Source organism: Mus caroli, unplaced genomic scaffold (genome assembly GCF_978045245.1).
Source record: "Mus caroli unplaced genomic scaffold, Mus_caroli_1 scaffold_10, whole genome shotgun sequence".
Classification (NCBI taxonomy): Eukaryota; Metazoa; Chordata; class Mammalia; order Rodentia; family Muridae; genus Mus; species Mus caroli.
The window spans coordinates 33,984,702-33,997,380 of NW_028227265.1; positions in this window are offsets into that span (position 1 = coordinate 33,984,702).

Genomic DNA, 12,679 nt, shown 5'->3' on the forward strand with positions numbered 1-12,679 from the left:
TCATCAATGCTCTTCTCCCTCTGAAGGCTCTTGAGAAGAGCTCGTCCCAATTTTCTTGGCTGTTGGTGGCTCCTTGCTCTCTTTGGTGTCCTAGACTTTTGGCTACATCACTCCACATCCCACATCTCCTCCCTATATGGCCTCCTTCCCTGTAACTTTGTGTCCTTTGCTATTTTCTTTTCCTAAGTCACCAAGTTTGTGTGTGTGTGTGTGTGTGTGTGCGCGTGTATTTGCTTTTGCTCTAATTAGTTGATTAAGTGTGTGGATGAATGCATGTGTCCCAGTACCCACATGGAGGTCAGAGGACAACTTAGAGGAGATGGTTTTCTCCTTCCACCAAGTGGGTCCTGAGGATTGAACTTGGTAGCAAGAGCCTTTACCCACCGAGCCATCTCCTCAGCCCTTCATTTTCATTTTAATCAAAGCCAACCTTACAGAATATTACACTAAGAGCCAACTCTAAATCTATGATGATTTCATCCCCAGGCTCTGTTCTAATTACACCTGTGAAAACCCTTGTCCTAATGAAGGGTGATGTTGGGAGTTCCAAGGGAGCCTGAGTTTGGGAAAACTATTCAGCACACATTGCTGCAGAACAATGAGCAAGAGAAGCCCCCACCCCAAGCAAGACTTATCTAGCTCCAGATACCAGCAAGTCTGAGATTGAGGAGTCTTAGGCACTTGGACTCTGGGAAGCAAGAAGAGTGCATCCTCGTCAGTCCAGACAGCTGCCATGTTCAGAGGCTATCCTGCCTTCCCGCTGCCTCTGCTTTTCTGGGACACCTTCCATTGACCTCAGCTCTGGTATTTCTAAGTAGATGCTGGTCCCTGCCTGCATTTCTGAAGAAATCTGTTTTGAAATCCACAGTCTGATCTACCCAAGTACTAAGCTTTAACTACTGTACTGGCCAGTTTTGTGTTATCAACTCAACACAAGCTGGAGTTGTGCGTGGTGCTATTCCTGGGGCTAGTAGTCTTAGGTTCTATAAGAAAGCAAGTTGAGCAAGCCAGGGGAAGCAAGCTAGTAAGCAGCACCCCTCCATGGCTTCTGCATCCATTCCTGCCTCCATGTTCCTACTCTGTGTGAGTTCCAGTCCTGACTGCCTTTGGTGATGACCAGCAATGTGGAAGTGTAAGCTGAATAAACCCTTTTCACCCCAACTTGGGAATGATTCTTTGTGCAGGAATAGAAACCCTGTGAATAGAAACAACTGTGAATTGGAACTTCCTGGCTTCTTCCTTTCATAGGAGAAGATGCTCAGCCACAGAGAAGTCAATGTTCGGGACTTTTGCAAACAAGAAGCATATCTCGGCCAGTGACTTCCAGAGCACTTGTCTTCATCCTTTCAGCAAACGTTCACTGAATACCTACTGTGTGCATGACCGATGAGCCTTGGGCCTGAAGCATTAAGTAGCAAGGTTAGTAATGTCCGCGCTCACTAGAGGCTTCTAGTCTGAGTAAGCAGCTGCAGTCCAGTGTGGCAAGAGGGAAAACGCAGGGTGCCCCCCGATTTCAAGGCATCAGGAGGGTTTCTGAGAGCTAATGAGGTCTGAGCTGAGTTGTGAGTTCAGGTGAGCCAGGCTCTTCACCCAAGTTTGACTACAATCTTTGACCTCAGCCAAAGGCCAAGAGGAGAATGGTGACCCAGAAAACCAGGGTTATGAAAGACTAAGAGAAGAAAGAATGCTGTGTAGCCAAAGGAAGGCCAGTCTGTGTTCTAGCCCCTTGAAGGAACAGAAGTCCTTCTTAATATTCAAACTTTCCCTTCCAGTCCTTCAGTATGAACTGGTGTGATGCTTCCCACTGAATCCATGTTGAACCTTACTGCCCTCTTCTCAGAGTCACATGGACCGGCCTAGGCTTGACCTCCAAAGCCTTTGAGCCCATTCAGAGGCACTGGAAGACGCTGGAAATGGCTAGACATCTTTGATATCTACAAGTTGCTTTGTCCCAGCCACGAGACCAACTGTTCCCAGGAAGCACGAGCCTTTGCACATGCTCACTGAGAGTGTAGCGCCCATCATAAAAACCAGCATCCGCAGCATAAGTGGATAAGGGCCAATGAGGAAGCTTGCCTGACAAAGGCATAAATCTCATTCACCAAGGCATTGCACTGCTGGTGGCAGAGCAGGGAGGATTAAAGACCTGTGTCACCTATCCTATCTGTATCAGACAGGAACAACAGTACCAAGGGCCTGGGCTCTGGCATCAGAGTGATCTGTGTTCAGATCCTGCCCCCACCACTCACTGGTTGCATGCTTCATTGGCTTTGATCACACTTTGATCCCTTAGGGCTGCATGCCTTGTGTGTATTGCAAACCTCGTGACCCCATTCCCGTGAGAGCACAGCATAGGCCTCAGCACCCAGACAGAACCCGGACCTTCATGTTCATTTCTTCCTTTTACTTTTAGCCATGAACCCAAGTCCAGATTCCTCCTTCACCCCCTTTTCTGGAGACACTCACTGGACAGAGATGAAGGAAGTGGGGATCAGTAAATATAATGGTCTCTCTCTTGGGGTATTCCTTTTTTCACTAAAGATTTCTGTACAAGAAAACGTGCAGGAGCCATACCTGTACAGCTCGACACAACCTTGAAAGTAGAAGAGATTTATGCAACCAAGCATCGGACTGAAGAAATAGGCTACTATTTCTTGGTGCTAGTGGGCTATAGACCCCAGCCTTCCAGAGACCCTTTTAAACGTCAGTACTGCCCCCCAAGAGTTACCACTGCACTCTGAAGCCCACCACTGCCCCCTCTTCTAACTCTGATCCATCACACCATGACTTCCATATCTGACTTCTTCCACTCAGCATATTAATAAGTGTCACCCACCCCTGTGTGGGTGATTTATGCTACTCATTCTTATTGCTGGTGCTGCGCAGAATTTCATTGTGACTACCCGTTCCACCTTGGATGGTTTCTAGTTTGGGACTGTTGTAATAAGGGCTGCATCCAGTGGGGATTTAAATGTGGGTTTCTGCTAAGTGTTACCTCAGGAGGAGAAATGCTATGCTCGGGCAGAGTATATTTTGAAAATTCTGGTTAGTCCAGGTGTGGTCACTTCTCCATTCTCCAAGACCGCATCCCATTGCCCACAGTCCTCCTTAGATGCTGTAGAAGAGTTTTTTCCCGTTGGCACCTAGCTGATCCCAAATGGGACCGCCAGGGACAGTGGGGAGATCTCCAGGCACAAGGACAAGTTTTATTCACCACGCCATTGCACTGATAGTTACAGAAAAAATGGATTGTATTAAGAAGGGGCGATTCACTAGGTTGCTTGAGGTCTCACCAGGAAGACTGCTGCAAAATAAAGGGGTAACTCTCCCCAAGCCAAGGAGCTTAGGATGTCCATCTAAGGTTCATGCCAGCCAAGGTTGCTCTGACCCACAGACTGTTCTCAATATGAGTCGCCCACTGTAGCTATCTATATACCTGCCTAGGATGTGTGTCCCACCTTCCTGCCTAGGGAGCAATCCCAGCAGTGGAGAGTGGCATCTTAGGCCTGATGGTACCCTGTGTGCTTCATGCACAGTGGGCAATCATAACTAACCTATGAGCGTTCTACTATGTGCAGACCCTGCTCCCAACACTGACATCTTAACTCACTCAACATGTTGCTGTGGTCCATTCTCTGGATGAGAGGCTCAGGCAGGTATCCAACCAGTGTGTGTTGTTATCAGTAGCAGCAACGCTCAGAGCAGTAAAGGCTTTGCACACACTGGGCTCCAAATGTAAAAGACTTCGGTTGGAAGCTAGAGTCTGCCTTTTGTAAGCATGGGACTTTGCCTCAATCTCCTTTGCTGTAAGATGAAAATGAATGCTAACCCCTAGGCCAGATTCTGGGGATAATCAGACAAATAGTGAGGCTGAAGCGATGATAAGCACGCATGCATGCACAGTAATGAAACTGGGCTTCATTGCATGTCACACAGACTTTCCAGATGTACTTATTTAAGGTAAGTAACAGGCGAAAACGACTCATGACAACCTTCAGGATTTAAAACAAACAATTAAACTGCGCATCGGGGCACACCTTTAATCCCAGCTCTCAGGAGGCAGAGGCAGGAGGATCTCTTGAGTTCGAGGTCAGCCTGGTCAACATTGAGTGTTCTGGGACAGCCAGGACTGCACAGAGAAACCTTGTCCCCCCCCCCCAAAAAAAAAAAAAAAAACCAGACAAATGAAAAACCACTTAGGACTGGTAGATGGCTCAGTGGGTAAGGTGCCTGTCGTGTTTGCATGAAGATCTAAATTTAAATTCCCACAACCAAAAACTGAGTCCGGTCTCTACAATGGCTGTGTTTCTAGTGTCCCTGACAAGATGGAAGGTGAAGACAGGAGAATTTGCTAGAAGCCAGCAGGCCAGGTCTCCTTGAGTACTCCTCAAGTGAGGTAGAAAGCAGAGACCAACACCTAAGGTTGTCTGCCTTCCGACTGACCTCCTCGGGGACACTGTGACGTGCATATTCCTGCAAGCACACAAGCATTGCACACACACCTATGTGTGCATTCATGTACATGTAACAAAGATTGAAACAAGCAAACAATCATTGTATTTCATCTGATAAAATTGCATACATTATTAATGTACCTATGTTATTCTAGACACCACCCTCAGGTGTGTCTCCTTGGTGACCACATTGAAATCTCAGTATTACAGGTCTTTTCCCCTTCTTTGTTTCTTTCTTTCTTCCTCTCCTTTCCTTCCTTTCTTTCTTTTTGTAATTATAGGTCTCTTTAGGGGGGCTATACTCTTAAACCTTTGGTATAGCAATATTTCCAGCTGCAACAGTATAAAGGAATTGACATATATCCTTTACCTAGATTCCTCAAGAATCCCGAATATTAACCGTTTACATTGGCTTTATCATTCTCTGTGTATTTAATTTCTCTGAAACACTTAAGAATAATTTGTGACACCTCTTGGTCTTCAAATACTTCAGTGCGCCTTTCCTAGAAACAAGGGCAACTTCATAAACTATAAACTGGAATCAATGGCTTCTTTTTCATAAACTGTAGCTGGGGTCTGGAGAGATGGCTCAGTGGTTAAGAATACTTGCTGCTCTTACAGAGGATCTGGGTTTGATTCCCAGCACCTCCTACATAAAGAAAAATAAAATGTAATAATTCATAATGACCAGGAGACTAGGACTGTTGTGGTTTGTTGTCTAACTTATGTTTCTTGTATAAGTTTTGTCCGTTGTTCCGCTAGTGTCCTACAGAGTAAGATAAATAAATGAACCCACAGATGTTTTCAAGGTTCTTTGCCTTCAAACATCTGCCTTCATCTTTGTTTTCTGTGACCTTGACCTTCATAGTTCAAAAGACTTATTGACTTTATACCTGTGAGTGCTGTGTTTTCATGTATGTGCTCTGTGTGCTCTGTGTGCATGCCTGGTGCCCGTGGAACCCAGAAGAGGGCAGCAGATTGCCTGGAAGTGCTGTTACAGATGCTTGTAGCTGCCATGTGGGGGCTGGGGACCAAACCCCAGGTCGTCTGCAAAAATAGCCAGTAATCTCAGAACCATCTCTCCAACTCCAACCCCAACCTTGACATTCTTTTTTCTTTTTCCATGTGTGTGTGTGTGTGTTTCCATTTTGAGGACCCCAAAAGACCACCAAAGAGCCAATTCTGATGCAATCACACTAGGGTCTTTATTCAAGCTCCAGCTTAGGCTACACCGCCGCTGCTGGGTGGGAGGGTGAAGCCCGGAGCCCAGTTTCAAGCAAAGAAGTTTCTAGCCTGGCACACACCTGATTGGGGGGTTATTACAGAATTTTGTTGCCCTTTAAAATAGTTGGCTAGAGCTGGGAGCCAAACTATAAACTTAACTTATGCTTTCCTCCTGGTTGATGCTTGTTGCGGAGTAACCTGGAAGCTAGCACTAGGGGCAGGCTTGTTGGTTAACTGGAGTTCAACCTTAGGTCAGGTTCTCTAAGATGGAGTCTGAACCCAAGATGGAGTTGGTCTGGTCTCTCAGTGCGTATGTGTGTGTGTCTGTTTAAAGATAGTCTCAAGTCTCAATACACAGTACTAGAACTCAATGTGTATAACATCCTGTCTTCAAACACAAAGATCCACCTGTCTCTGCCTCTTCCAGGGTTGGAGCCAGTCCAGCCTTGATAGTCTTTGCTTGTTTCTTTGTTTTGTTTTGTTTTGTTTTGTTTTGAAGACAGGGTTTCTTTGTGTAGCCTTGACTGGCCTGGAACTTGCTATATAGACCAGGCTGGCCTTGAACTCACAGAGATCCATCTGCCTCTGCCTCTTGATGCCTGGCTGATATTCTTAAAGAGTAAACACCAGTTATTTGTGAATAGTATTCCTCAGTTTGGGCTTCTCTGGTGTGTTCTTGTGATTCAATTCAGGTTCTCCCGTTGGACAGCCACATCAGAGTACTGGAGTGTCAACTTGAGGGCAAGAAATGCTATCTACGTGAGAATTTGAACATGGGCCAGTCCCTTGGTTAAGATGGCGTCTGCCGGGTTTCTCTGCGGCAGCTGCTGTTTGTCCCTTTGTGGTTAGCGAGTATGTTGTGGGAAGATGCTGTGAGTCTATTTAAATATCCTGTTTCTCACCAGCCTCCGCCCACCAGTGTTAGTGCTCCTTATGATTCTTGCCCAAATTCTTGTTACTGTAACAGCTGCCAAATGGTGGATTTCTAATCCCATCCATCCCTATATGTTCCTTTGTCTAAATTCTACTTTATTTATATCAGGATGGACTGACAAGTTCTTTTTTAAATTTTGGTTTATTTTTAATTTATGTCTATGGTTGTTTGGGCTGTGTGTGTGCTTGCTTCGGGCCCCAGAGGCCGGAGGAGAGTGTCTGATCCTCTGGACCTGGAGTCATGGAAGGTTTTTAACTGTCATTGGGGTGCCACTGGGCATTCTATCTAAGTCCCCTGAAAATGCAGCAAGGGCTCTTAACCACTGAGCCATCTCTCCAGCCCAACTGGCAGATTCTTATTCTATGGTGTAAATTGTAATTCCTTGCTACTGTTAAACTAGTTGACACTTGAATCACCCCAAACTTGTCCAGCAGAAGCCCCTTTGAGTTGATTGCCTGTGTCCTTCTGACACATCTCCATCACCTTTTGTGTGCCTGTTTGCTTCCTGGCAAACCAGCTGTTCATCTGTGTCTATGTTTCCCTTACCCAAGTCTGTGCTCAGTTGCTATTCCAAAAAATTCTGGTTCCTCTCGTGCAGAATTTATATAATAAAGGGGGAAATGGGAAGGACAGAACAACTAGCAATGTGGCATGCATTCCTTGTAAATGCCCCTCCTGTCTTCTGTCCCCCCACTAGCTGTGCAAGCACACAGAGTGTCTCCTGCCCTCCCTCAGTGAAGACAACTGACGGCACTCGATGAAGATCATGAGCGATCCCTGTTCGATCCTGACCTGCAGGACATCAGAGAGCCACTCTTTGCCCTCTGCTATTTCCCTGTCCCTCAAGGAGCAACACAGATCAGGTGCTGAAGGAGCACAGGTACTGAATGGGAGAGGCAGAGGGAGCCAAGACGTGCCTGGCTCATTGCTGTTAAAATCAAAGTGAGGGTGCAGCAACACAAACACTGGTCATCTGCAAGAGGAGCGAGCACACGGGAGTGGCGGCTCACACCTTTAATCCAAGCACTCTGGAGGCAGAGGCAGGTGGATCTCTGAGTTCAAGGCCAGCCTGGTCTACAGAGTGAGTTCCAGGACAGCCAGGGCTACACAGAGAAACCCTGTCTTGATAAACAAACAAACAAACAAACAAACAAAAAGAGTAGCGAGCACTTTGAAGGGTTGTGCCAACTGGCTCTCTAGCTCTAGACTATAAATAAGTAGATGATAGATAGATAGATAGATAGATAGATAGATAGATAGAGCCAAACATGGTAGCTAGCACAGGCCAGCACTTGGAAGGCAGAAACAAGAGGGTCATTAGTTCAAGGTTAGCCTAGGTTACAGAGTACGACTGTGTTTCAGAGAACTAAGGTAGAAGTGAAACTCAGTGACAGAGAGCTTGGCTGGGGTGCACAATGCTCTAATCTGATGCCCAGAACAACAAAGATCAACAAAGCAGATAAATAGGTATGAAGTATAAAACCAGGGTTCCAGGCCCATTTGAAGACTGACCTGAGGCATTGCATACATGACCTGAGGCATTGCATACATGACCTGAGGCATTGCATACATGACCTGAGGCATTGCAAGCCTGAGGTTTGCAGGCATTGGATGCAGGGCCCATGGTGCAGTACTGCATCACCACTGGAAGACAGATAGATAGCAAGTGAGAACCCAATGTGGGCTACCAGTCCCCCACTCAGCTTCTGCCAGCCTGGCACTGGTGTGACCTTAGTTCCAGATGGCAAAGAAGGGGAAACTTGCTTGAGGTAATGGAGTCTAACTCTTTCTCAAGGTTGGCCTCACAGCTGTAAAAAAAAAAAAAAAAAAAAAAAAAAAAGGCTAACTCCACTGGGCAAGGTGGTGCTTGCCTATAATCATAGCACTGAAGAAAGAGGCTGAGGCAGGAGGGTCTTGAGTTGGAAGGCAGCCTGGACTACATGGTGAAACTCTGTCTCAAATACAGATAAAGGGAGAGGAAAAGAGAAGAGAGGGAGAAGGACAAGGGATAGAGGGAGAAGGGAGAGGGGGAAAGAGAAAGAGAGAGTAGGCTGGGCTGGTAAGACCCTGGACTCAGCCACTGTCAGGTCCAAATGAAACTGGGGACAAGTGACTAACTGTAGTGCTTATTAGCATACCAAAGCACATGCTGGCACCTTGGCCTTCTTAACTCTTCTCACCCAACCCTACCCTAAACTTCTTCAGCTCACGGGCTTCTCTTCCCACATCTTCTCATTCCTATATAACCCGGCCATTTTGGCCATGTGCTTTCTTGGCTCTCTCTTGGTCCTTTTTCTCTCTTTTGCCCATCCTTACCCCCCATCTTTTGGATCTTTTGGTCTTCCCCACCTCCTAATGGCTTGGTCCATTCTGCTGACCATGTTTAATCTACTACTTTCTCTTCCTGCTCTGGACCCTTCCAGGTGCATCTAGCTGTACTCTCCTTTGTATCTACAATAAAAAAAAAAAAATCTCCTCAACCATACCTTGCAGGAGTCACATCACTTTATACATGTGGTGCTGAAACCCTCCACTTTATACAGCCATTAGCTTGTCTGTCAGATAAAATCAGGTGTGGTAGTTCATACTTGTAATCCCAACACTTTTGGGAGGTGCAGTATGATGGCCATAGACTTGAAATGGGTATGGACTATAGAGTGAGCTCCAAGCCATCTTGAGCTAGAGTATGACCCTATCTGAACACAAAAATAAATAATAAATAGTCTACAACTTTGAAGATATTTTTATGTACTTCTGTAAGCGTCCCAAGTGGTCCCTGAGGGTCACACAGATAATGCCTAGAGGCAGGAGCTCTTGGAACATGGAGGTAATCAAAGTAGCTTCACTGGTGATTAAAACCATGGGCTCCTCCAACTTCCACGCACACAGGCCTGGAGTCCATGATTCTTCTCCAGCTCCCCTCATATGAAGTAGATCAATGAACCTGGTTCTACTTGCTCTGGATGGCTCCAAGAAGCCCTCATGCATGCATGGCCTAAGTCAAAAGGGTCCTTTGTTTCCCTGGGTTTGGAAAAGATGCCTTCTTTAGGACCATAGAGATGGACTTCTGTGTATGCTCCAACTGCATAGTGGCTAAGCTGGAAGGGGAGGAGAGAGCTATCCCCACCCTCTCCAACAGTGAGTCACCCTGTCAACATGCCCTTTCCAGAATTCAACTGGCAGCTGGTTTTACCAGATCCCCCGGAGATGGGGCCTGCCCTTGCCCCTGCCAACCCAGAACTCTTGCCTTTGCCCTCCTCCCAAGTCAGAAGCAAGAAACATGCCAAGCCAGAACTGTCTGAACTCTCAGACCCCTTTCTGGTCAAAACTCTCCCTGAGGTCTCTGTAAAGAAAAACAGATTATTATGGGATGGCTAGAGTCAAAACAGAAACCTTTGCCTTTCTCTCTTCGCCAAGCCTACATTCAAAGGAAACTCTTATTAAGGGCATGGTGTGGAATCGTCTAGATTTTATCTATGCCTAGTCATTTTTCAATTAATTTTTAATTTTTCAAGACGTAGAAAGGAACTGGGAATGTATGCCAGTGGTGGAGCACTTTGCCTGCCATGCACAAGGCCCTGGGCTCGATTTACAGCACACACACACACACACACACACACACACACACACACACACACACGTCAGATCCCACAAGTCCAGGTCCCCATCTAAGGTACTGCATTCTCGTAGAGAAATATAACACAACCTATTTATCTTTTTCTTTTCTGTTTCCATTATTTTTTTCTTTTTTTTTACATTTTATTTCTTTTCTGTGTTGGAGTATTTTGTCTGCATGCATGTCTGTGTGCCACATGCATGTCAGGCGCTCAAGGAGGCCAGAAGAGAGCCTCAGTCCCCCTTGGACTGGAGTAACTGATGGTTGGGGGTGTTGAGAATCGAACCCAGGTCCTCTGCATAAGCATCCTAAGAGTTTAACTGCTGAGCAATCTCTTCAGCCTCCTAGCTGTCTCTTTTGTTCTTTATCAAGATCATTTTTTTTGGTCATATTCTTGCACACTTGTGGTACTAGCAAGTCAAATACTATTTCTAGACAAAATCAGTAATGTCCTCATCTCCTGCCTACGCACCCAGTCACCATCTGTGAGCTCTGATTCCCCAAGGAAAGGTCACTCTTGCATCTGTCTCTCTTGGCATCTGCCATCTTTATTTCTGAATAAGATACTTCCTTGAGATGCATTGATCCCTTGACCTAGGCTTAATTGACTGCCATGCAGGGCCTCACGTCTCCTCCCTCCATTCTCCCCATAGAGTTGTATGACAAATTCCTCGTCCATTTTTATTGTAATCAGTGAAGTACTTTTTCCTGCCTAGATACGGCTCTCAACTTTAACTGCACAGTGAATCACCCGGGGACCTCTAATTGCAAAGCCTAGACTGTGCTCAAATCTCTCACATCAGGCTGAGAGTGAGGAGCAGTCTTCGGGACTTTTTGGTGTTTTCCAAGTGCTTCTGATATTTAGCCAAGAGTAAGAACCGCTACTCCCGGGCCAACCACAGTGGATGCATTACTTTCCCTGTTCCGAGTTTCCCACTGGGAAATTTTTCACACTTCTTTTTTCTTTTCTCCTCCCTCCCTTCCTTCCTTCCTTTCTTCCTTCCTCTCCAACAGAACTGTAAAACCTCTCTGAAAGCGGTTGTCTACACTGCCAACCACATTCATCCAGAATTGCCTGGAGGTCTCACCACCCCGCCCCTCGCCCACACACACATACACACACACATACACACATACACACACACACACACACACATTGCTCAGTGTGTCCGTCCGCCCCACCACACTCTGCACGTCTCTGTCACATTCCCTGCACCCTGGCTCCTGAGTCATTCTTTTTTGAAGTGCTCGTCGCTTTCTTTTGGTGGATCAAAGCTGTAGTAGTTTCCAAGAAAAGGTGCACGGGAATGTAAGAATACTTTTATTTTCTCTTTCAATCTGATGGATTGAGATTTTGTTTGGTTTAGAATCCCTAATTTCAAAAAAAAATTTTTTTTAATTATTTCCAAGCCAGGCAGTGGTGGTGCATGCCTTTAATCTCAGCACTTGGGAGGCAGAGGCAGGTGGATCTCTGAGTTCGAGGCCAGCCTGATCTACAGAGTGAGTTCCAGGACAGCCAGGGCTATACAGAGAAACCCTGTCTCAAACAAACAAACAAACAAACAAAAACAATTTCCAAATTATTTTTGAAGTGTTTTACGTAGAAGAGCTCTTTGCTGTAAATGTCTATGGCTCCTCTCAAGAATAACCTTCTTCCAGGTCTCGCGCTCATTTTGAGTGCTGGAAAAGCTTCCAGAAGTGATGCCCCACTCACTTGGAAGCAGTCGATGACTCCTTGCCCCCTGGATGGAACACCTCTGAGGCATGTTCTTTCTGCACGCCGCCCTGCAGGCCCCCAGGATGATCAAGTTCCATTCGTTCTCACTGTGCACTGCCTTAATAACATGCCAGCCTATTGGCTTTCTTCCGTCCCAGTCTCACTGCCCAGCCAGTCCTCAGCCAGTGTTCTCTGGGGTTACCTGCCTTTATTTTTTGTGGTGCTGAGGATCAGGCCCAGGCCCAGCGTGGGCTACAAATGCTCTACCACTGAGTTACACCACAACCTTGGCCTTAACAAAAGTCACATTTTTTTCTTTTACATTTATTAAGTATTTGGAGGAGTGCTCATAGGTGGGCCAGACCTGTGAAGTGAGCGGATCCTTCCACCGTGTGGATCCTGGGAATTGAACTTGGGTCATCAGGATTCGCAGCAGGTGACTTTGCCAACTAAACCATCTTTCCAGCTCCGAACATTTTCCTGAAAGGCGCTCTCTTGCTGTTATGTGAAGGCTTAGCCTGGTTCATAGCATCTACACGTTAATTTCCTGAGTTTCTCCATCGGTGCCTGTCCAGTTTCCTGCTGTGGGAGACATGTGCCTGCATAGCAGAATCCCTGAAGTCAAGTGGCCAGAAAGGTGAGGCTCACGTGGACTTTTGCACATTACCTCCGGTTTTAGAATCACCCTTTTTTTTGGCCCCGGTCTGTGTCTTTAGGTTGCATGTTTCCCTGGT